The following is a 24761-nucleotide window of genomic DNA, read 5'->3' on the forward strand; positions in this document are numbered from 1 at the left end:
CAGTTTGTCAAGGATCGTTTTTTTAGCTGGGTCATTTTGTTCCATCCGTATTACCTGCCCTATCCACCTCAGACGTCCTAGCTTATTATGTTTTACGATATCTGGTTCCTGGTATATTCTATAAAGTTCGACGTTGTATCGTCTTCTTCAAACTCCGTTGTCATTCACTGATTCATAGATTCGCCTTAGGAATTTCTTTCTTTCGAAATGCCATTTTTTCGAACATTCCTGTTTTTATTATTTTTTATTAGAGTCCACGTGTCTGCACCATATGTTATGACTGTGCGTATTATTGTTTTGTAGAGTTTTATGTTTGTATTTCTCTGATATAATTGTGGATTTAAGATTTATTATTATTTTTAATGTTAAAAACGCTCTAGGTATACAAATTCGTTCACTGCTTCGGTGATGTCGTTTTCTATAACAAGTGGTCATAGGATTTGTGGTTGCATGCTTATTTTCATATACTTGGTTTTGTTGGTATTTATTATTAAACACATTTTTGTAACTAATTCTTTTAATGCTACATACGCCTCTCGTACAGCGTTTTCCGTTCTGCCAACAATATTGATATCATCAGCATAGGCAAGGATTTGTATTGATTTATTATATGTTGAACCACTGGTTGTGATTTGTGACATACGTATTACTTTTTTCAGAGCCAGATTGAACAGTATACAGGAGAGAGGGTCTCCCTGACGCAGCCCGTTAATTGTTTTAAAAGGTTCAGACAGTTCTCTATGGGGAACTCGTACATTTAACTTTTTTAAGAGTTAGTTTTGTTAAATTTACCAACAGGTAGCAAGTAGAAAACAGCCTACCTCCAGCTGCGACTGTGAAGCTCCAGATCAAACCATTCAACACATAGTGGAGACATGTGAATTGAAGGCATATCGAGGGGACCCAAAAGACTTTTTTCAAAACTACGCCTGCAAGCCTTGAATGGATAGCTCAACTTGACTTAAAGATATAACCTTATCTGTTTGTATTGTCTTGTATTTTATCTATATTTTGTCTATGCTCGTTTTTATATAATTTTATGTTTGTATTTTTGAATTATGTACTTACGTTTTTTACAATTATTGTTACTGTATTTACTCCATGTATTCAGCCATACGGTAAATAAATTAATAACCAACTGATTTGGTATTCCTAGCTCTTTTATTGCTTTGAACATTTGTCTTACTCACAGAGTCGCAGGCTACTTTGTAGTCTATAAATATGTGATGAGTATCTACGCCATACTCCCTTTCCAAATACCTTGCCCTGAAGAATGAGTTGCAATAAGCCATATCTGTGTTCATTTCTTATAACATGGAAAAGATATTCTAATTTGTGCTCTTTAATTGTATTAGTGATCTTGCATTCCTTGCTCTTTTTACGTAGGATCTCAATATTAGTCAAACGATCCACCCGTGAAATTCATAAGATGCGTATGTAACTCTACATCTCGAAGGCCTCGAGCATTTCTAAATAAGCTTCAAAAAGCGTCCATGCCTCTACTCCGTATAATACTGTAGAAAATACATAGCACCTAATGATAGATATTTAGGTACTAAGTGGTAAATCGTGACTTCTGAAAAGAGACTTTATCTTTACAAACGCTGATCTTGCTTTCCCTATGCTTCGTTGTATTTCAGTATGATCCCATTGACTGTTTATGTTAGTACCAAGATATGTGTAGCTGTTCACCCTGTCAATTGGCTGTTGGTTTACCGAAAGATTCTTATTTATTATTTCACGCTTACTGACTACCATTTACTTTGTTTTATTTGCATTACGATCCAGCCCATCCAGAAAGTAAAGAAAACTATGCAACTTCACGCCGAGAAACAAGAAAATTAATTAGAGAGAAAAAAGAAAGTACGAACAACAGAAATATGAAGAAATGGAAAGGAATATGTAACAGTCGAGCATTTTACAAATCAGTGTCAAACAAAAAGAAAGGCTTCAGACCTAGATGCGTGTCTGTACTCAGAAAAAATGATGAATTAATAATAAATGAAAAAGAACTTTGACAAAAACATGGCAAAAATATTTCAAGACTTTACTAAACATACATCAAGAGGAAGAACATGGAGAAAATATATATTTTGGGGTGGACCTACTGGTAGAGGACCCAAAATAGGTGAAACATTGCAATCAATTAACAAATTGAAGAACGGAAAAGCTCCAGGCTCTGACAATATACTGACAAAAATTAAAAATTACTTTTCCAGTAAATATCCAAAATAACTAAATAAATTATAAACTTTATTAGATATATAATCAACATAAAATAAAATAGTTAAAATAGAAAAAACAATTTGCAAAAAATTAAAAATATAAAATTATTGTATGAAAATTATCATATTTTTTTCCGTTTCTTCAAAAAATTCCGGAATAAAGTTAGGTTGGAAATTTGTTATTTTAGCATAAACATTGTTTTGATTTTTTCATAAAAAAATCCAATTTTACTATTCTAACATTCGTTTTCTGTAAGCAATAAAACAGTTGAATTTGAAGATAGTATCAAGGGGTAGACAAAGGGTGGCGCTGAAAGTCGCCCGAGTTACAGGAAAGCAACGTGTAAACATCATATTCAGAGCGAAATGGCGCAGATTTACATATATTGTTTACTTTCACCATTTTTATGCTGTTGTAAAACCAGACTTGAACTAAACAAACAGAAAATGTAAGAATAAATGGTCGTGTTTTCATAATGCAACGTTTGCTTTCAAGCAAGTGACTCGTTGGGTAATTTCTGTTTTATTTATTCCGGAACATGGACGTAACGCTTTTTATTTTTGTCGAAACGGAAAAATATTCTGCAAACAGTAAAGGCATAAAGAATAATAAATAAAGAGATGATTTCGCTAAAATGAAAGTTATTATTTTTTGGTGTACATCATATTTTGGAAAATTATTTCAAACCGGTATCATATGACTACCGGAGAAGAAATAAAAAATGACAATGGGGAACAAATTATTGATATATGCAGAGAAAATAATTTATTATTAATGAACACATTTTTTAAACACAAAGATGTACGTATACAAGAGAAGTCAAAAGTAGAGGCGAAAGATCCATCATAGACTATGTGTAGACTAGCCAGGACTAGCTTGGGAGTGCGACAAGAATCAATAACGAAAGAGACCAAGAAAACAAGTAAAGCTCATGATACATTCACTATAGAAGTAATCAGGTCACATAAACTAGCAGCAAACAAGTTAAAAACTACCTAACAGAGCACGCTGAACATGACTGTGACTTAGACCAAAATTGGCAAATACTGAAACAAGCACTCCTAAACGGTGGTAAACAAGCATGCGGAATAACAAGAAATAACAGAAGCAAAAAGTGTACAAACTGGTAGAACAATGAAATAAAAGCAGAAGTGAAGTCCAAGAAAATAGATTTGAAAAATTATTTAAGAAACGGGACCGCAGACAACTACCAAATATACAAACTGCATAAAATCAAAGTCAAAGATATGGTACTAGCAGCGAAACGGAAAAGTTGGGAAGAATACAGAAACAAGATGGAAGAAGACTACCACTCTAACAAAAAGCTATTTTTTAAAACCCTGAAAAATTTAAGAACCGAAGAGGCTCCATAAACACCAAAGAAAATAACGTACAAAGAAGGACACATACTGCATGACAATGACCACATCCTAGATAGATGGAAGTAATACTTCGAGGATCTAGTGAATATCCAAAACGATGTAGACATTATCACAGCAGAACCAGAAGAGGTAGAGCAAGAAGACCAAATTCAAGACGAAATAACTAGCAGAAACAAAAGAAATCATAAAAAAGCTTACGAAAGGTAAGGCGGCTAGATTTGATAAAATCACAGCAGGGCGACAAGGGCATTGAACTGCTAACAAAAGTATGTAATTGGGCATGGAGTGAGAGCCAAATACCAAAAGATTGGGAAGTGGGAGTTATTCTACCCATTTTTAGAAAGGAAGGCCGATGCAAATGTAGTAACTACAGAGAAATAACACTACTGAGCATCACATCCAAAGTATATGAGAGAATACTAGAAAAACGTCTTTTACAAGAAGTTGATTCTGAAATGAAACAATTGTAGAGTGGATTTAGAAAAGGCAGAAGTATCCAAGATCACATTTTTACTATAAAGAAACTAATACAAAACGCACGGAACTTAAGCACTGAGTTATACCAAGCCTTTATTGACTTAGAAAAGGCATTTGATAGTACTCCAAGGAAGGTGATTGATATAATTAAAAAAGAAAGGTGTGAAAATCAAACTCAGGCAAGCCATTATGAGTATACATAGACATACAAGGAACAGAATCAGAACCGATAATATGGAATCCGAAGAGTTCATAGTAAATAAGGGTCAACGTCAAGGAGGAGTCCTAGGCCCCGTACTGTTTAACATTCTCTTGGATGACATAATTAAAGAAACTAGAGCAGAAGCATTGAAATTATATGTCGGATATAGAAATCTAAAAGCAGTGTGGATCTCAAAGTGTGCATACGCAGACAATACACAATAGTGATATTTGGGATAAATGAAGAAGCACTCAATCGAAATTTACAAGTATGGAACGCTGCACTAATTAAACGAAATTTGAGGATCCAGAATGAGAAGACGAAAGTCATGGTATGTGGAAAAAATAGAAAACAAACGAAGATAACACTTAACGGAAATACACTTGAACAAGTCGATACTTACAAATACTTGGGAGTACAAATAGAGAACAGAGGAACTGAAGAAACTGAAATAAGTTCCAGAATAGAGGGCTGTTCGGATGTACCACGCAATTAAAAGTACGTTTTTGTCAAAAAAGAAGTATCCCAAAAAGCCAAAGTGACCATATACAAGACGGTGTTTGTGCCGATTTTAACTTTTGGTAGTGAAAGTTGGACGCTTACTAATAAATTATAATCGAAAATACAGAGCATAGAAATAAAGTTTCTTAGACGAATAATGGGTATAACCAGGTTAGACAGGATTAGAAACGAGGCAGTGAGAGAACATCTTAAGGTCCAACCAATTATTAAGAAAATTGAAGAGGCCCAACTGAGATGGTATGGACACATGGTTAGAATAAATCAATAAAGACCAGTTAAAAAAGTATAGGAAGCCAGAAGACAAACCAAGAGACCAAGGGGCAGGCTAATGAAGACATGGGATGATAATGTAACCTTAATCCTAGAGACACGAGGAATCAGCAAAGAACAAGCAAGAAACCAAGCAAAGAATAAGAAGCAATGGAGAAAAATTGTACATGCAACTAACTAAAGACATTACACCCGACACCTTAGGGTAAGTACGTTTAGGATTATATATATATATATATATATTATATGGCTTTTATTATCAAAACAGTTTTTAGTAAAAACTTATAAATGTTTTTGTGAGAGTCTAATCATCCGAAAGAAGGAAGGTTTATTCCAAAGCCTACTTTAACTTAAACGCCCCAATGCATAGTAAAAAAAAGTTAAGTGGGCCAAAATATTAAACACGTTTACAGTATTAGTTTATGCATTTTAATTAGTTATTTTTCAGTTTGAGTACAAAATCTTACATTTTTATTGTTTTTTAAAATCATTTTAATTGAAAAACACGTGTGCAACTCGTGGCCACAAATAACTTTTGTATTCACGAAGCCAAGTGCACTTGCTTCTCGTATAAGACAAGAATGAATAAGTCGTAACTTGATTATTTTATACGTTACATTCGCTAAAAAAATGTACTACGTGTTAATTATTAGTTAGTTGTGGGTGGGCGAGGTAGTACGGTGTCAGATTTTTTCTTATGGTCTCTACAGTACTCCAAGCCCAAACATAATTGTGGCTATTAAAATCTCCCCCAATTATAAAAGGCTTCTCCATACTATTAACAAACTTTTTCCATTCATTTACCGTAATTTTGTGATTTGGTTTGACATAAATAGAATAAACGTTAATCTTTTTCCCGGTTTTAATTTTAATCGATATGCTATTTACACATTACATCATTGATTGGATAAAAATAGGACTATTATAAAAATAATTTTTTTTTCAAAAGTATGGCCACACCACCATATCCATCATCGCTATCATTCCTAAAGATATTTTAATCCGTAAAATTCTTCTAAATAACCCTTATTTTTTTTAATTGACCGCGCATTCCATTGAAGAAATGATATGTTAGCCATCACGATTTAATAATAATTGTGAAATATTGTTTTTCAGTAATTTCAACGTTTTTTCATCTAAATTGTGATTAATCTGATTTATAGTTGTTGAAATAAAGTTTACTATAATTTCTCCTATATTACTTTGATTATCGTTTTGTATCTGTGTTTTATTATGATAAATAGGGTTGTTAAAATTATAACAAGGCTGACTTTGTACTCTTGGTGTTTGCAAGATTTTTCTGTGCGCTTCCATTATTTCTTTGTCTAAGTTACTAGAATCAATACTACTTGATCGTATTCGTTTATATATTGTATATTTATTGGAAGTACTTTCTTGTTCTTTATTTACTGTTGAATAATATTTTCTATATTTATTATTAGCTTCGTAATATGTTGTATTTTCAGTATTCATAATCACTTTAATACACTACTGTTTTTCTCTTTCCGTACCATTTGCTCCCTTGTCAGTAGGACTATGGGTTTTCCTTTGCTCAATACACAAAATAAATTGTTCGGATTGGAACAATTTGATTTATTATGTTTTTCACCGCATCTTTCACACCTATCTTTTCCACTACATTGAGCACGTATATGGGCAAATCTCAAGCAGTTTAAATATTTTAACATTCTGAGTATGTAATTTTGAACCTCGTATATCATTTTTTTTATTACTACTTAGACTGACCTTTAAAAGTTACTATTACAGTTCCTGATTTTACGTAGATAGTAGATCCATTTTCTTGTACCACTTTCCGCATTATTCTTTTTACATGTAAGACTTCAAACCTCATTCCAAACCTAGGTTAAATTAATGATAACAAATCATCCTCTTCTATCTCTTTATCTACAGATTTTATAACTACTTTCCTTTGAGTAAAAAACGTTGGAATATATGCCTCGTACTGTTTGCTTTTTAAATTTTCAGATTCAATTAATTTATTACCACTAGCAAAATTATTGAGTTCTACCTTAATTTTATTCTTACCAACTATCGTAATTTGTGTGATATTCTTTTCAATTTCAGGTACTGAACGTAAAATTAATCATTCTGTGCCTATCCTGTGTAATTTGCCGATATTACCGTTTTTATTTTCTATATGTACTATTGTGCATTATCTCCTAATTAATATCCATTATTTAATCTTAAATTTAAAACTTTATTTAAATTTGGATTACCTGATCTATCTATTTTATTAAATTGGGTCAAAGTTGCATCGTTATTAAATTCAAGTTGGTTACCTACATCGTTAGTGCTAGTTGTTTGACTTTTTTTGTTTGTTACCTTATCATTTACCCTAATGTTGCTATTTTTTTTTAAATTCTTTAAATTCCATCATCCTATCTTCTCCTAATTCTATATAAAATTTCCCTCTATCTGGTGGCTTCGGTGGAATTTCTTCCATGTCGATTTTTTAGAGATAGCACTTCCTACACACGAAATATTACACTATTACACACAAGTGATACCGTAAAAGTGAAGAAACAACCTTTAAAATTGATATTTTTTTGTAAGGGCTTCAAAATATCCACCTTTTGATTAGACATTTATTTGACAGTTTGATTGCCGATCTTAAAAAGTTCTTCAATTTGCGACTTTCTACATTAAAGTACATAAACAATTTATCAAGATAGTTGCAAAAAACCCTTATTTTTGCTATAATATGTAATTTAATATGTAATAATATATGACATATAATCTAACTACTCAAAATTATGACAGTTATTGCGTAAAGAATTTGTAAAAGATTGACCAACTATTTTATAAGATTTTATTTATCTCACAGAGCGATTATTTAAACAACTTTTCCGTTCCAACCAGTCACTTTAGAAGTATTCTGTAAATTGCAATTAATTATGTAGATGTTTATTTTCAAGATATATTAATATTATATTAAAAAAACTGCAAAATTTTAATTGTTACTAGAAAACAGTTAAAAGAGCTGATTTCTTAGCCTATAATCAATAATTATAATAAATTTGACATTTGAAATCTGGTGAAAATTACACATTTCAAAAATAAATAGAACCTGCCATGATCAATAGGAAACAAGATAGTATTTTTTTTTAATCATGTTTCTATTAATTATTAACATTAAAAACTAAATATTGAACAAATTATAAGGTAAGATATAAATTTTATGATCAATCAAGTCTTTTCAGTTCTCAATATGTCATCATGTTTGCAAAAGCTGGTGGAAGAGTTTTTTTAGACGAAGACAGTGATGACAGTATTCGTAATAAACATCTTCAATTAGGTAGTAATGACAAAACAAGTAGTTCTTCATCAAATGAAGGAGTTCCGGAAAGCAAAACCCAAAAATGCAAAGTAATTTCCAAAATTTACCTTCAACATCACAAAACTCAAGAACAATAGACGACACTATTGACAATGTTATTTTTTAATATCGACTATCAGATGATCATAACACACCCTTAATATGGAAGAATGCAGATGCTCAAAACTTAATATTACATTTAATGTTAGACTCGGGTATCAAAGTTTTTTGATATGTATGATAAAAAATCCCTCGACTCTTAATTGTTTTTGAATTATATTATTGAGCGGATTGTACAAGAAACCAATCGATATGTACATCAGAAGTTAAATATAGGTGGTTACGGTACAGAAAGTAGAATTTGAAAGTGGGTAGATACACATAACAAAGAAATAAAGACATTTCCTGCCATTCTTGTCTGGATGGGATTGCAAAGATTGCCAAAGTTGTGTTCGTATTATTACTTAATAAATTCCTATTATTACTTAATACTTAGTAAATTATTACTTGCAATTTACACTTTAGTGACAATGAAAATCGTGACAAAGAACTTCGACTGTATAAACTATCATCCCTATTGAAGAAGCTGGTATCAAATTTTCAAAGAGTAGTAGTGCAGGACGAAGAACTTTGCATTGATAAAACTGTAGTTCTGTTTAGGGACCGACTCCGCCTTCTGTTTGGGTGGAGGTTTTGCTTATGATCTACAAACTAATAACTTACAAGATGCTGGATGTACTATATAAACAGATAATTTTTGTACTAGCGTTAAATTAACACATAGGTTGCGAAACAAAAACACAAATTTGGTGGGAACTTTGAGACAAAACAAAGAACTTCTGGTAGAGAACTGTATGAAAAAAAAAAAAAAAAATAAAGAACTGTAGGGATACGGTTAAGGAAAGAGACATCGATAGGAGAAGAATAGTTTGAGGTCATGGTAGCAAGAAGGACAACGGATGCCGTTTGCTTTAAGACAGTTTACACAGAAGTAGCGCAAGATGAAATACAGCTACATTTGGTATTTTAGATCTAGAGAAGGCTTACGACATAGTTCCTAGAAAAGAGTTATAAAGATGTATAAAAGAGAAATTTGTTTCTAAGAAGTATGGTATGAGAGGCTCGTGATACAAGAGAGTATACACTAAAGTAGGGACTTGTGTCAGATTGACTGCAAGTTTTCCACTGACCGTAAATTTACATCAAGTCTTTTCACTAAGTCCCCACATGTTTAATCTTGTCATTAATGTACTGACAGAGAAGGTAAAGAAGGGAGCTTTTTGGTCAATACTGTTTGCGGATGATATCGTGTTAGTTCTTACTATATGGTATGGAGGCCTGGACGCTGACACAGACGCTCACGAGAAAACTAGAAGCATTCGAAATGTGGGTGTACCGACGCATTCTTCGTATATCCTAGACCGAACATGTCACCAACATAGAGGTACTCCAAAGAATCGAAAAGGAGAAAGAAATCGTGAGCACAATCAAACAAAGAAAGCTTGAATATCTAGGTCACATATTGAGACACGATAAGTACCGTCTACTGCAACTGATTGTCCAGGGTAAAGTAGACAGTAACCGAGGGCCAGGCAGGAGAAGACACTCGTGGCTCCAAAATCTGCGGAAGTGGTTTGGGCTCACATCGGTCGAACTATTCAGAAGCGCCGCAAACAAGATTAGAATTGCCATGTTGATAGCCAACGTTCGCAACGGACAGGGCACTTGAAGAAGAAGAAGATCGTGTTAGTGGGGCAAAGCAAAGAAATGTTGAAGAATAAGTTGAAGAATTGGAGAAGAAGTATTATAGAGCATTGAAGGACATAAGGTTAGCAATTTGAAAATGTAAACCAACGTCCCAACCACAAATATGTGGTTGGGATGAAGAGAAATATTTGGTGAAAAATTTAAATACTTTGACTTCCTTATAAAGAATTGCCCATAGGATACAAGTTGATTGCTTAAACTGAAAGCGTTTAATTAGAAAATCGTTAAAGGGCTTAAAGGGAAGGTATACAAGAGTGTGGTATGGCCTGCGTTGGTACACTACAGTGACGTATTTTCTGTAACAAAGGTTTAGGAAAATAATACGTAGATAGTCGAAATAAAAATACTACGGTGGATATTGTATACGACTAGAACTAATAAGATCAGAAATGACGTGATCAATAAAATAAGCTGAGTAAGTACAGTCACAAAAAAGGTAAGACTGCAATATTTTGGCCACGTAAGATGTAGAAATGAGAACTATGTGGAACGAAGGATAGAGCTGATAAAGTTGAGAGAAGAGGTAGAGAAAAACCCAGGAGAAGATATAACAACTGTGTGGCAGAGAACTTGAGAGAGGGAAAGAAAGAGGTTTAAATAGAAAAGACATGATGGACATAAATAAGTGGCGAAAAAGAGTAGGGGAGAGGGGGGCAAGTTGTTACATAATTGATTCTATTATTTATTTGGGCAATAGTAGACCTTTTATATGAAAACTAAAATCGGATTAAGGTAGTTGATACATTTACACAAATAATGTTAATTTTAATTTATTTAAAAAATCATATTTAACATTTTGTTATTATCAATTTAACTCAACTTGTAAATTGTAACAACATACCCCACTATGAGGCAAATTGTTACAGTCCATGGGGTAAGATGTTACAATAGAAAAAAAATTCTAAAAACTTCCCACAACATTATTTAGTGGTCACAGAAAGAACCCTTGCTTAGCTACAAAAAATATTATAAACATAACACAAAATGAAATAAAATAAAAAATGAAAATCTGAACAAATCTGTTTACAAGAATGTTAAACTAGTCACTATCGGAAGAGCAGTGAATACAAATATAAAAATCATCGTCTTTTCCACAAGCAATATGTGCCCACTTTTGACACACAATGCACCGAATCCATTCTTCGTTTTTGGACTTCGAAAATGGAGCTAAACATACCAGACACGTCGATTCCTCATCCTCTTCCGAGCTTTCAGAATCTGATTTTTTTAAGGTGTTTTTGGTAATGACGGTCCGTTTCTTACATTTTTTAACAGTAGTTTTTACCTTATTTCTTGATTCATCTGATATGTTTTTTTTGGTTGCCCCCACATTTTTTTTTCTTTGTCTTGCCTTTTCTTCCTCCTCCAAAGCTGATTTAATGGGAGTATCAGTCAAAACAGCGGAAGTTCTTTTCTTCCGACCCCCTTTGGATTTCCTTGGCATTGCTTTTGGATAAGGCTTCAACTCCTGGGGCGGTATATGAGTAGGTGAATCGACAGGTTCATTTATCGCCAAGTTAAAATCTGTGCTTGTAGAAGGTTGCTGTTGGGAAGGAGTTCTATGTGTTTCGGTGCCAATAGGTGCCGGATCTATGACTACTGTTGCGTTTATATTTTCTGTTATTGGCCTATTTGTTACCTCTGCAGGCAAGAATTCATCATCTTGAAAAATTTCTCTGTTGTATGGCCAAATTCCTGTCACACTAAATCCTTTTTGTATATTGAGAGGTGTAACAGCAAGAGGAAATGAATCTTTAAGAACGATAGGTATATCGTAAATGTTCATTACTTTACCGGGATTAGATCTTAACCATGCATCTGCAGCACTATTAAAATATCTTTTAAGTGTGCCAAATACCATCCTATCAAGCGGCTGCAACTTGTGTGATGTATGTGGCGGGAAACTTAAAAGAACCACTCCATTTTCTTTGCAAAAATTGAACACCGGAATAGACAAATGAGACTCGTGATTATCTAATACCATCAAAACGGGTTTCTCTTTGCTACATCGTACAAACTGGACGAAATGTTTCATAAACAACAAAAAGATATCACATGTCATCCATCCCGAGGAATGAGACGCACCTACACAACCAGGAGATCCATTGGCTACCATAACATCTTTGAATTTCTTTCTCGGAAATATTAAAAATGGAGGTACAAAATTTCCGGTTGCGTTGACAGCTAATGCCAAGGTAACAAGTTGACCTCTTTATCCAGATGTGATAGCACCTACCTGCTTAGTTCCCCTTTTTGCAATGATTTTTGTAGGCCTTTGGACAGTTGTAAGTCCAGTTTCGTCCATATTGTACACTTCTTGGAGCTCAAATTTATATTTATCATAAACTTCGCCGAGATTGTTAAAAAAATGTGACACATTATGACGATTCAACGCGGTAGCTCGACCCATACTAGTAGCTTCAGGTGTCCGGACTGATAAAGTTCGATGCCTCTTCAAAAATCCATATAGCCAGTCTCTGGAAGCTATTTCATTAACCTTCCAATTTTCCGGAACAGATGTTTGGTTGGCTGTTGCATATTGAAATGCAAATTTTCGCAAATCAGAAGTTGTAAGACCGTAATAAATTTTAGCAGAATGCTCAGTATATTCGGCAAGTTCCTCTTCTTCAGCATTGTTAAATATTTTTCTGGCCGTAGCGTAGCCGACTAAGTTCTTGTTACTGTTTTCAGCACCTAAGTTTGATTTTCTTTTCATATAGCGGTGCAATGTCAGAAAATTAACTCCATAGCGAGTAGCAGCATCTCTAATTGACAAGTGTTCTTGTAAAACCGATTGCGCCGCCCTTTCAAATTGTTCGGTTGGAATAATACCCCTTGTGGTTTTCTTAGTATACGTTCGCACCATGTTAAGCTATCTGAAAACAACCAAAACAATTTCATGATAGAAAAATTTAATAAAACCTAATCTGCTCCCCTTGCTCCCCTCTCCCTTGTAACAACTTGCTCCCCTCTCCCCTATGGAACAGCGACCACTGAAACGGAAAAGGCTCAAAAAGAAGAAAAAAACTCTAATTAAAAATTAAAAATTTTAAAATATCAATACCCGTTAAAAAATTTTTAATAAATGAACACAGAAAATAACATAAAATATTGAAAGCAAAATTCGAAGTATCGTTCTGTATACGTCAGCATTATGTATAATTATTAAAGAGCTATTGTTTCGGAATATGATTTCTGGTTAAATATTTTAGCATATCAATCCCTACATTCCCAAAATACATTAATTCTATGATTGCGTGTCATTCATTCAAGAATAATAAAGCTTTAAACAGGCATATTTGACCACTCAAATAATTAGCATATGACTTTCCTTGATTAATATACACAAATTGCATATATTTTGGTTGGATCCACAATCATATCGTTTTGCATTTATGCTTTGGATAAAATTAATAATTATTTGTGAGGCAATAAGCTGATTTATTAATATTAAATGCCTACTAATTGCAAACCATATCGAAGTGAATAAGTAGACATAGCAAAAATTATTTTTAAATTTTGAAATTAATGAATTAATAAAATGTGCTTTTGGTAAAAATTATATATTAATTTCGGTAACGATATTCGTTAATTTGCGACAAAATATTTAGGGAGTAATAGTTGTGGGCACATTCATTATAATTTCCAAGATAAATTTCAATTTTTTAATAGAAAATAATATTAAATCTACCTTCTATGTGAACTATAATCACAACAATACAATTATTATTGATCTCAAATCACTAAACCATCTAAAATACAGTTTCCTTCATAGCAATAATTTATGAAGAAGGTGAAAACTAATAAACTACGTACCTTTGTAATAGAGATAATTAAAAAGTATACATAGTTGCTCCGATTTCAGATACGATCAACATTTGAATGTGAATGGGTCAATCAACTATACTTAATAAGTATTATACTAGAAAAATAGGTCATATTAATATTCATAGCAGTTATTAATTTATCATGTGGTACAAAATCTAAAGAAAGTGATCTCGGGCTATAAGTTTCCATTACTACTCGATGGCGTCGGTATTTTAAAGAATCACATCAAAAAAGGAAATCACACTTATTTTCTGGAGCTGTAGATAAATCATAGGACTGGATATAAAATATTTAGAGCAACCATGGTTGAAAAATGTTTTTTTTTAATACTGTGTGCTATACGATTTGGTAATAAACCCAGTAGAGCTCAAAAGAAAAAAAAAATGTGGATGTATATATATATATATATATATATATATATATATATATATATATATATATATATATATATATATATATATACGGGTCAAGTGACAAAAAATCAGTATTAACCTGTATTATAGTCCAAGTGACAGTTGCATTGGAAATAGTTCTAAATAAATCCAACAGAAAGCGACCACGCCAAATATAGCGTTCCGTTTCCAACATACAGGGTGTTTCAAAAAAAGGTAACCCGGTCTCTAGGGTAAGACAAAAACTAAAAAATAATTGGGGTTGCTTAGTAAAAAATTTTTGTAACTCCATCCGTTTTCAAGATACAGGGCGTTGAAGAAAAAAAAATTTTACGCATTTTTTACGATTTTGCCGAAACTTCTGACAACATTGTAATGAAATTTTATACAAATATGTTTTGAAAGCTGATACATCCCATGAATTTGTTTTTTAATCTGATTCTCATAGAGGGCTCTAGTTACACGGATCGTACTAAGTATTAGTCAATATAACTTTTTTAAGAGTATAATTATTAATCAAAATTTCAAGTAAACTTAAACATCATTCAATTTTACACGAAAAAGGTACTCTTGGTAAAACTCGATACTGTGTACCGTTTTCGGAATATTTTGATTTGAGAATTATGAAGTAATAATTGATGCTGGTATAAAATAGTTAGTAATTAAACAAAACTCACAAGAAGAAAATTAAATTAATGACTAAGAACATAAAATAAAAAAATTCAATTACAGTAAGTGTTCAAAATGCCCTCCGTTTTCGCGAAAACACAAGTCTATTCTTTTTTCTAAAGATTCCATTAACCTTCTAAACGGTAGGGGATCAGCTATGATGTCATTAAATTGACGTTGAATTCTTTCTTACAATTCTTGGCGTGAATTTACCTCTGTAGCATAGACTTTTTCCTTAATATACGACCAAACTGCGTAGTCCAAAGGGTTAAAATCGCATGGCCGAGGAGGCCAATGAATGGGAGATTCTGCACCTCTACCATTCCATAGATTCGGAAAATGATTACTCAACCAATTACGACACCTTCTATTAAAATGTGGTGGAGCTCCATCGTGCATAAAAAATAAAGATCTTCGCTCGTTTAGCGTTAAATCTTCTAATATCTCGAATATGGAATTGTTTAAAAAATCAAGATACATATCACCATTTAAATTTCCAGGTAGAATAAAGTTGCTGCCCAAACATTAACTTTAAATGAGTGTTGGTAATGTGATACCCTTTTGACTCGTGGATTCTCATCACACCAGTAGTGTGCATTATGGGAGTTAAACATACCTTGTCGCGTAAATGTGGCCTCGTCCGTAAAAAGAATGCATTTTAAAAAATTTGGATTGTGGGCTGTCCTTTGTTGCAATGTTTCACAAAAATCCACTCTAACCGGTAGATCATCTGGCAAGAGCTCTTGGACTTGTCTGTAATGATAAGGATGTAATTGCTGTTCTTTCAGTATCCACCAAGTACTTGAAGAAGAAGTATTTGTTTGTCTTGCTATATTCCTTACGCTAACTGTTGGATCTTGATCAAGTAAATTTAAAATATTATTTTCTTTATTAATCGTTCTTGTTGTTCTTGGTCTACCAGAATTTATTTTATTTGGTCTCACATTCCCAGTTTCTCGACAACGTCGTTCAACGGCTCTAAATGTTTTTTTACTTGGTAAGTTTCTTCTAGGAAACTTTTCTGCATAACGTGTCACAGCTGCACTAGAACATCCTAAACATTCGCCTAAGGTTAATAACATGTCAGTGTATTCAACATTTGAGTACATTTTGATTTGATTTTACAAATAACAAGGTTTCAAAACTCTAATTATTGTTGATTTATCGTCATAACAATCAATAAATGTCAGATTTCCATGGCACACTTGGAGAAAATAGAGGTATACCTATTAGAACTTTATCATTACTACCAGCATCAATTATTACTCCATAATTTTCAAATCAAAATATTCCGAAAACGGTACAGAGTATCGAGTTTTACCAAGAGTACTTTTTTCGTGTAAAATTGAATGATGTTTAAGTTTACTTGAAATTTTGATTAATAATTATACTCTTAAAAAAGTTATATTTACTAATACTTAGTACAATCCGTGTAACTGGCGCCCTCTATGAGAATCAGATATAAAAACAAATTCATGGGATGTATCAGCTTCCAAAACATATTCGTATAAAATTTTATTACAATGTTGCTAGTAGTTTCGGCAAAATCGTAAAAAATGCGTAAAATTTTTTTTCTTCAACGCCCTGTATCTTGAAAACGGATGGCGTTACAAAAATTTTTTACTAAGCAAACCCCAATTATTTTTCAGTTTTTTACCTACCCTAGAGACGGGGTTACCTTTTTTTGAAACACCCTGTAGTGGACTAAGTGCATAACTACATCACGTGTCACAGTCAAGTGTGAACTGGAGCAAGCCTGTAACAGCTGCAACTATTACTTTCTAATTAGTTTATTGCGATTTTGTTGTGTTGAGGTGTGTTAGTTAATGTTAATTTCTTATAGTTTTGATCTAATTAATACGATATAAATGATAATGAGATACAACGAAGGCAGAAGAAAGATGCGATTAGCCGGAATGACCTACAAAACTAAAGAAAACAATTTATTGGATGCTAAACAGCCACCATCTGAAAAAGTAAGTGTTTTATTTATAGTATAAGTATGTACATTTAATTTAGTTTGATGTTATGCTGTAACGTAACCCAAGTTGTTTATGGTAATAAAACGTTAGGAATATTATAGGTTTTGTCGGCTTTAAGATCATGCTTAGTGAAGGTTCTAGTACAAGATCGCGAACAGATGTTTGAAGGGTGGAGATATAAACGGATTGCCAGGTATCCTTTAGAAGCTAGGCGTATAAAATCATTAATTTATATTTTTACTTTTAGGTTTTATGCAAATGTAAAAAATAGTTCAAAGTGTTCAAGAGGGCATTTCAAGGCGTGTTCAAGTAACTAAAAGGCGCATTGAAACTCTTGTTAAATATTTAAAATCAGAAAAAACTTCTTACGCAGAAATAAGGGACAATAAGGGAAACACCACAAAGTACTCCACCATTTCCTAATTTGGTTTCTACATTCCGTTTTTCTACTCCATCATTTCGCTAACCACGCAGTCATATGTGTGACACCTGCGATATGTTCCAAGCTGCAATCAAGAGCAATACAGTAAAACAAAATAATAACAAACAATGCTAGAATTGCACCATCGTAAGACAGAAAAAGCTAGGCAGGTCATGGACAATGACCACAAGAACTCTCAAATGCTAAGAAGCGACAAAAGAGACATGACCCTCAACCACCGATAACGGTTATGGAACAAGAAGAAGAAAAAGAAGCATACCTTTTATCATTCTTTTTAATGTTTTCGATCCATATTTAGTCAGTTGTGTGGTAATATTACCCGGTCCACTTACTCTTTAATTTTTCAATGGCTGTTGACTGTATCTATTGATAGTTGCATTTGTTCTTCATGTATTTGTATATTATGTGTTTCTACTGAGTTTTGAATTTCTGTTTGATTTTCTTTGTAATTCTGCAGCAATTATGTGTAATATGTTCCTTATTTTTTTCTCTTCATAAATTACAAGCTAGATCTTTTTTGTCCTTTCTAATGTTGTGTATAAATTCTCCGTTATTTGATATTGTACTATGTGTACAAGTTTAAATGGTTGCAAAAAAATCAATATTTCCTTAGCACTCGTGGATAAAAAAGATATTAATTTTAAATAAAGAAATAATAAATTCCTATTAGTATAGCAAAAAGGTTTTAAAATCCGAATGAAATTTATATTAAATATTAACTGAATTATCAAACCTAAAACGTTTATAAATGAAAGGGTTAAAAAATTTTAACGAAGATGTTTTCCATTCATGAATTCATTTTGGTTCGTTTTAATGAGTCTCTTTTTGTCATTTAGAATGAATTAATTTTAAATATTCATTTCAGCTTAATTACGGTTTTATGCAGAGAGTGTTATAAATAGATATCGCATCGGCTAAAAATGGGGTAATTAGGAGCGACATAATACATTGCAATAGGGTGAAATTATTTGGTTTAAATGGAAAGCAAATAATAAATCTAAGAAAAAATTACTACTTCAGTATGGGAACTTTTTTTTAACTTTCTTCATAATGCTTTCTTTTATCTGTCCGATTTTTAAAGCTATATTTAAATGTCTTCTCTTTTCACAAATGTTCATTACTTTATACGTCTTTTAACTATCTATTATCCCTAACTTAAGTTGCTTGTGCTGAAAATTAAATCAAGAATCTAAGCAAAACCAAAATATCTAAAACATAAATCAAATAGTGGATGGAACGACATAAGAAAAAGTTTTATTCAGGGCAAAAATAGTTGCAGAAATGAACTGAAACATAAAACGAATAAAAAAAAAGGGAGAAATATGGTCAGTATTATTGGAGATACTGCCATTGAAGGACTTGGCAAATCTCAAAAAGGAAATTTGGGAATATAAAGACCTGATAGTGATTAAACGGAATTAAAAAAAAAGAAAAAAACAAGAGAAGACTATATTTTACAAAGATTGGCGAGGAAATAGGTCAGACAGAGATCTTCAAATTTATAAGGCTACCAAGTAGGAAGCGAAATTAGCAGAAGCTAAAGCAGCAGCGTATAAAAAATAATACGTTTAATTTGATTTACTTTACAAAAATAAAAGTTATCAAAGCATTATACAAGTTTTGTTTTTATATATTAAGTAATATATAAAAAAATTGAAAATTACTAAAATTATCAAACAAAATTTTTAAAGAATACAATTAAGATTTTTTAAATTTTAAAGGCCTTTAATTTTTAGAGGTGTTATAAAAAATATAAAGAATTCAGCAATAAGTAGACATACAATTTTATTAACATACATACAAGTAATGTGCCATAAGAATTATTCACTTTTGTCGGCCATCTATTTTGGCATTTTGTAATATTCTACACTTTGATAACTTGTTTTCACTTGTATCGTACCATATTGTGGTTTTCCATCGCCTTAACTGAGCCTTAAGACTCTACCTCTTTAAGTATTATTTACACATCAGCAACTAGATTTTACTCATGACTTCCATCCTCGGATTTACATGTAAATCGAACTATCAACATGCTTGGTTGGGTGATGACACTTCTGGCTGCTACTACATCAAACAGCGCTTGTAAACATTAAAGTTTCTTATATCAGCACTTTTATAATTGACACGTTAAAGATTTTTTTTAAAATATACAGTATAGTAAAAAAAGATATTTACCGTTTATGTTTTCTTTATTTCTAGCGAAACTATTACATCAAGCAACATCTTAATTTCCATTTGATAATCCTATCCGACCATATTATTGGATCGATATCTGTCTTAAGCCCTATCATTTCACTAATTTATTCGTATTAAATGATGATATTACGAAAATAACAGGTATTAAACGGAAAACATACAAATTTTAATGAATAGTTACAAAATCTATATTACCTTCGTGTTGGCTGAGATAACTCCTTTGAAATAAATTAGGTTGAATTTTCAGTGAACCTGTTAAAATTTTAATAGGAGATTGTAATTTATTCAAGGGTTAGTTGTAGAAGGTAGAATTTTTAAACGTTTCACGAAAAACTTAAACATTTTCAATTAAAACAAATTTTGTTTTGGGCTTTTTTCTAGTCAATTTACAATAAAATTACATCAATGCAATTTTTTAGACGGTTTTCAGCGAATAATTTTTATTACAAATTTATTTAATTTCATTGATATATAGTACGTTCACTCTATCTTTTCCCATGCATGAAATTATTCACGAATTACTTTATATACTAGGTCTCTTTTTTACTCACAGAAACTAGTATTGCAAAATTAAGGCACCTGTCCATAGAAATCACAATATGCTAAACAAGGATCAACAATATGGCAGGTCTTTGATACCTTGTTTACTGTAAATTTTGACGTTTATAATTTTCATTGACAGTGACATTAGCTCATTTGTCGTGTTTATTGATTTATTTGAATTTATTTTTGTTTTGGTATTTCAAATTATTTAACGTATAATCTTTGAGTATATCATTTGAATTCTATATTTTCAAGCATAATTATTGTTAGAAAGACTAACTGTTGCTCTCTTAATTTGATTACCTCCGGTAATTATTTATTTTTAAGCTAATGAGAAAAGTAATATTTTCTAATCTACAAATTGCCATTATACTACATACTAGAGTCTGACTATAGTTCCGTCGAACGGAAACTTATCTGTATTTTTTTGGAGATTACTTATTATTATTATCCCAGATTTAGCCATACGGCTCTCACTCCCTCTACGGGGAAAATTCACTCATCCCAGATACCTACGGTATCAAAAGGATTGAGCTCTGGTGGGACTCTTTCCGTGTTAACGAGCCCTAGGTGACTTGGTATGCTGAAGTATCTCCCAAAAATTTTCGTACACATCTGAACGTTGAGAGAAGTACAGCTTTCTGCATGGTTTTGTAGAGATGTTCATTCAGACCTAGCTTTCTTATGTTTTGTAGGAGGTTCTTCGGAATGACTCCAGTAGTAGAGAGAATAATAGGTATTGTCTGGGTACTTTCCATTTTCCACTGTCTTCGTATTTGAATTTCCAGATCCCTGTACTTGGCGATCTTTTCGTTTTGTTTAACATGAAGATTATTGTTGTTGGGTATCGCCACATCAATTAGTGTTGTTTGTCTCTTTAGTTTATTAACTAGTATGAGATCTGGTTTATTATGTCCCACTGTTTGGTCTGTGAGCACAGTGCGGTCCCAGTATAGCTTGTAGTTATCATTCTCAAGTATACTTTCAGGAACGTATTGATAATATGGGAGATGGTTTGCTTGGAGAAGTCCCAGTTTGATGGCCATCTCTTTATGAAGGATCTTTCCTACTGAGTCGTGCCGTTCCTTATATTTAGTTGCAGCAAATGACTAACAACCCCCGGTAATGTGTTGGATGGTTTCTTGAGCCTGACATCCATATCGGCATATTTCAGGTAATTTTTGGTTGGTATAACATGATCCTGAATGGCGAGTAATGAACCCCCTGTTTCAGAGAACAACTTTCCTGATGTCAGCCAATAGTTCGACGCTTTATTGTCGACGTGGTCTTGACCAACTTCATTAGGATGTCGCCCGTGAAGAGGTTTACACATTTAGGTTATTATTATTATTATTACCATTTTTAAGATATTCCTGAAAAAACGGTAAATTCCCAAGCGCAGCAACTTGTGCTGAATTTATATGAATATTTTGAGTTAGAAAGAAGTGATGGAGGACCTATGAAGCCTCTTACATCTGTTCAAGAGGTAAAATATCAAATGAATGTTTGTTAATCAGTTACTATTAAATAATTATTTTTAAGAGAGTTGCCGCTGCTTTAAAAATATCACGGCAGACAATATACTTGACAAAAAAGGAAAGAAAACAATCCCGTCCTTTCAAAACAAGGCAAAAATAGACATCGTCTTAAAGTAAGACGACTGATATGCCCGAGGCATCAAAAATGGCAGTACGGAATACGTTGTCTGATATGTACCAACAGAGTAAGTATTGATTTCTTCAGTGTAAGTTTTATGTTAAACAAGAACCTGAAAAACTTTCTTTTTCAAAGAAGCATGTTACTCTGTGGAGTTTGACCTGTCAATTAAGGGATAAGGAAGTAGTGGATATTGGAAAATCATCGCTTAGTACATTTACTCCAAAGAAAATACAACAAATTCTTGGCAAGACAATAGTGCCAAAAGTGTTCCAAAAACCAGGAGGTCATGATGGTAAACGTTTTGTAAATGTTCACGCTAGTTCACGCAAAGGATTTATTTCGGGAACAAATTTATTAAATTGGTATAAGGTTCAATGCTCGAATAAATAAACTTTGATCAAATGAAAGGCAGATATCAAGCACAGTTTATTAATTTAATCTTGACCAAGTATTTTCGCTTCCTAGAGCATCTTCAGGGGCATTTCGTCAATTTTGGAGTATCCAACAATCTGTTGAGAATGTCATAAACATAAAATTGTACATTACATTACACTACACAAGGACAAACAGTTTAAAATTTTTTAAAAAGATTTGCCCGGTCAATTTTGGAGCCATGTAAAATCCAGATAAATTTGTAGGGAAAATAATTAGTTGAAAATCCTTCTATATAATCGGTCAGATATCAGTTTATTGTAAAATGAATATAAAAACAGGTAAAAGACCAAAAAGAAAATTTGTTCAAATATTTTTAGCTATTTTGTATACTTAACTTTTTTATTTTTCATTTTGTTATAAAAAGTAATATAAGAAATTTGTAGACAATTTCATTTACAAATGATTTTTTATAAAATTTTTGGTTGGGTTGCCAGTTTACGAGATATAGAGCAAAAACCTTTTGCACCTCTCAAAAACATAAAATTGCGTCCTCTAAAAAATGCACGCCAAAGCCTAAAAAAACGGGTGTGGCAGTCCAGTGGGACTGCCGGTAGAAGTTATACTTCTATACACGCGTTCGCCGTTACAAATTTATATGGGAGTTAATCTGCACAATCATTACATATTTAATGCTATAGGTAAGAGAGAGCAGAAAGAGAAAAAGAATTAGGTATATAGGTATATGGTGCATCGTTTGCTGTATATAAACATTTGACCTGTAATAGGAGTATAGTAAATGAAGGATTGTATCAATATGTTACTGAAAATATATATTTTAAGTTTCATATATGTATAAAAGGAGTTGAATGCAAAAAAAATTTTTTACACATACTCTGCAGTAAAATTCATTGTTTATTTTGTTATTAATATAAAAATTACAATACAATACACTGCAACATAATTCAATATAATAATACAATACAAATTAAAATGCAATATTCATAAGTATTTAAAACTGCCAATATACATAACTTAGTTTACGAAGATAAAAATAAAAAACCAACAACTCGGATTATGTTGTAAATTTTTATTTTATTTTAAAATTTAGCATTTTTGCGTAAATTACATATATTTAATAACATTAACGTGAGGTTTTTAAATATTTCAAAAATAAAAAGGGAAATTCATATTGGGATTCGAACTCACGTCCACCAGCGTATAAACCAAACACGTAAAAGAATTGCCAATTAGACATGATACTAACGGATTTCAAAATTGACAGTTGTCTGTCATACAGTGATTATTTTGAAATACAAAATCCTAAAATAATTATGAACATTTAATAAATAATACAAAACATATCACATAAATAATAATATTAATATATATTACATTATATATATTATAATATTATATATAATATAATATATTTATAATATTAAATATATATACAAAAGGAACATTTTTATTCTCGAGAGAGGAAGAGAGAGAAAATATATCTTATGTCTCTCTCTTACTCATTATCTTACATATGTAATGGTTTCACAGATTCACTCCTGTGCAAATTTCCAACGCCGACCGTGCGTATAGAAGTATAACTTCAAAAATGCAACATTTCAATGGACTAGTTGTATTCCGACATAATTAATAATAAAATAATATTATTTATAAGCATTTTTGGTTTTATTGTAAGAGTGATAGTGATTTTTTGTTACCGAACAATTTTATTCGTCTTAACCTTCTAAAATTTTTATCCCGCATGGACAAAAATTCAGTCTATCGATAATAATATAGTATGCAGAGCCAGAAATCGATTATCTTCGGATGGATGACCCCGTACAAAAGACACTAATGAATATAATCGGAAGTCAAAATGATTTCACGGCTGGTAGCCACAAACGAGAGGGACATATCGATATATGTGTGGTTTATGATGTGTTTAGGGTGAATGACAAGAAGCTCATGGGTGGTTAAAATAATGAAGTTTATTATGCACTTGTTTAGAGTGTTACATTTTGGCCAGATGAATTTGTTAGATAATATTATACAATATACAGGGTAAGTTATGGGGAACTGTACATAATTCTACCTCGTATGCAAGCCCATATGGGGAATAACTAATGACCGTAAAACTGTATGTTCTCATTGTTTAATGATATATAGGACAAGTTGTGAATTTTTACTGAAGTTACATGTGTCCCATACTTTTGGCAAACGTTACAGTGCTACCACTTCAAATTAAAAAAATTCAGGTCCGGTTTTAAAAATTTTGTTTTGTTCATAGGAAAAATTTCACCTTGTACACGATTTTTAAAAACTGTAATAACAATTTCAAAAATTACACAAACATTTATTAAAAACATTAAACTTGATTATTAAATACAAATTTAGAAAAGTTAGCCATGAAATTAAAAAATGTTATTTTTTTTGCAAAATTTAATTTTTTCGCATAAAGATTTTTCTGATGCGCGTGAAAAGGGAAAGTCATACAA

At 32.0% G+C, this 24761-nt stretch overlaps 1 protein-coding gene across 2 annotated transcripts in view; it reads right to left on the minus strand.

The window, feature by feature from the left end:
- The window catches only part of Ten-a (Teneurin-a transmembrane protein), a 621367-nt gene that overhangs the window by 508470 nt on the left and 88136 nt on the right, over positions 1-24761 (minus strand). The window lies entirely within an intron of this gene.

This window comes from Diabrotica undecimpunctata, chromosome 6, assembly GCF_040954645.1.
Source record: "Diabrotica undecimpunctata isolate CICGRU chromosome 6, icDiaUnde3, whole genome shotgun sequence".
In the NCBI taxonomy this organism is placed as follows: Eukaryota; Metazoa; Arthropoda; class Insecta; order Coleoptera; family Chrysomelidae; genus Diabrotica; species Diabrotica undecimpunctata.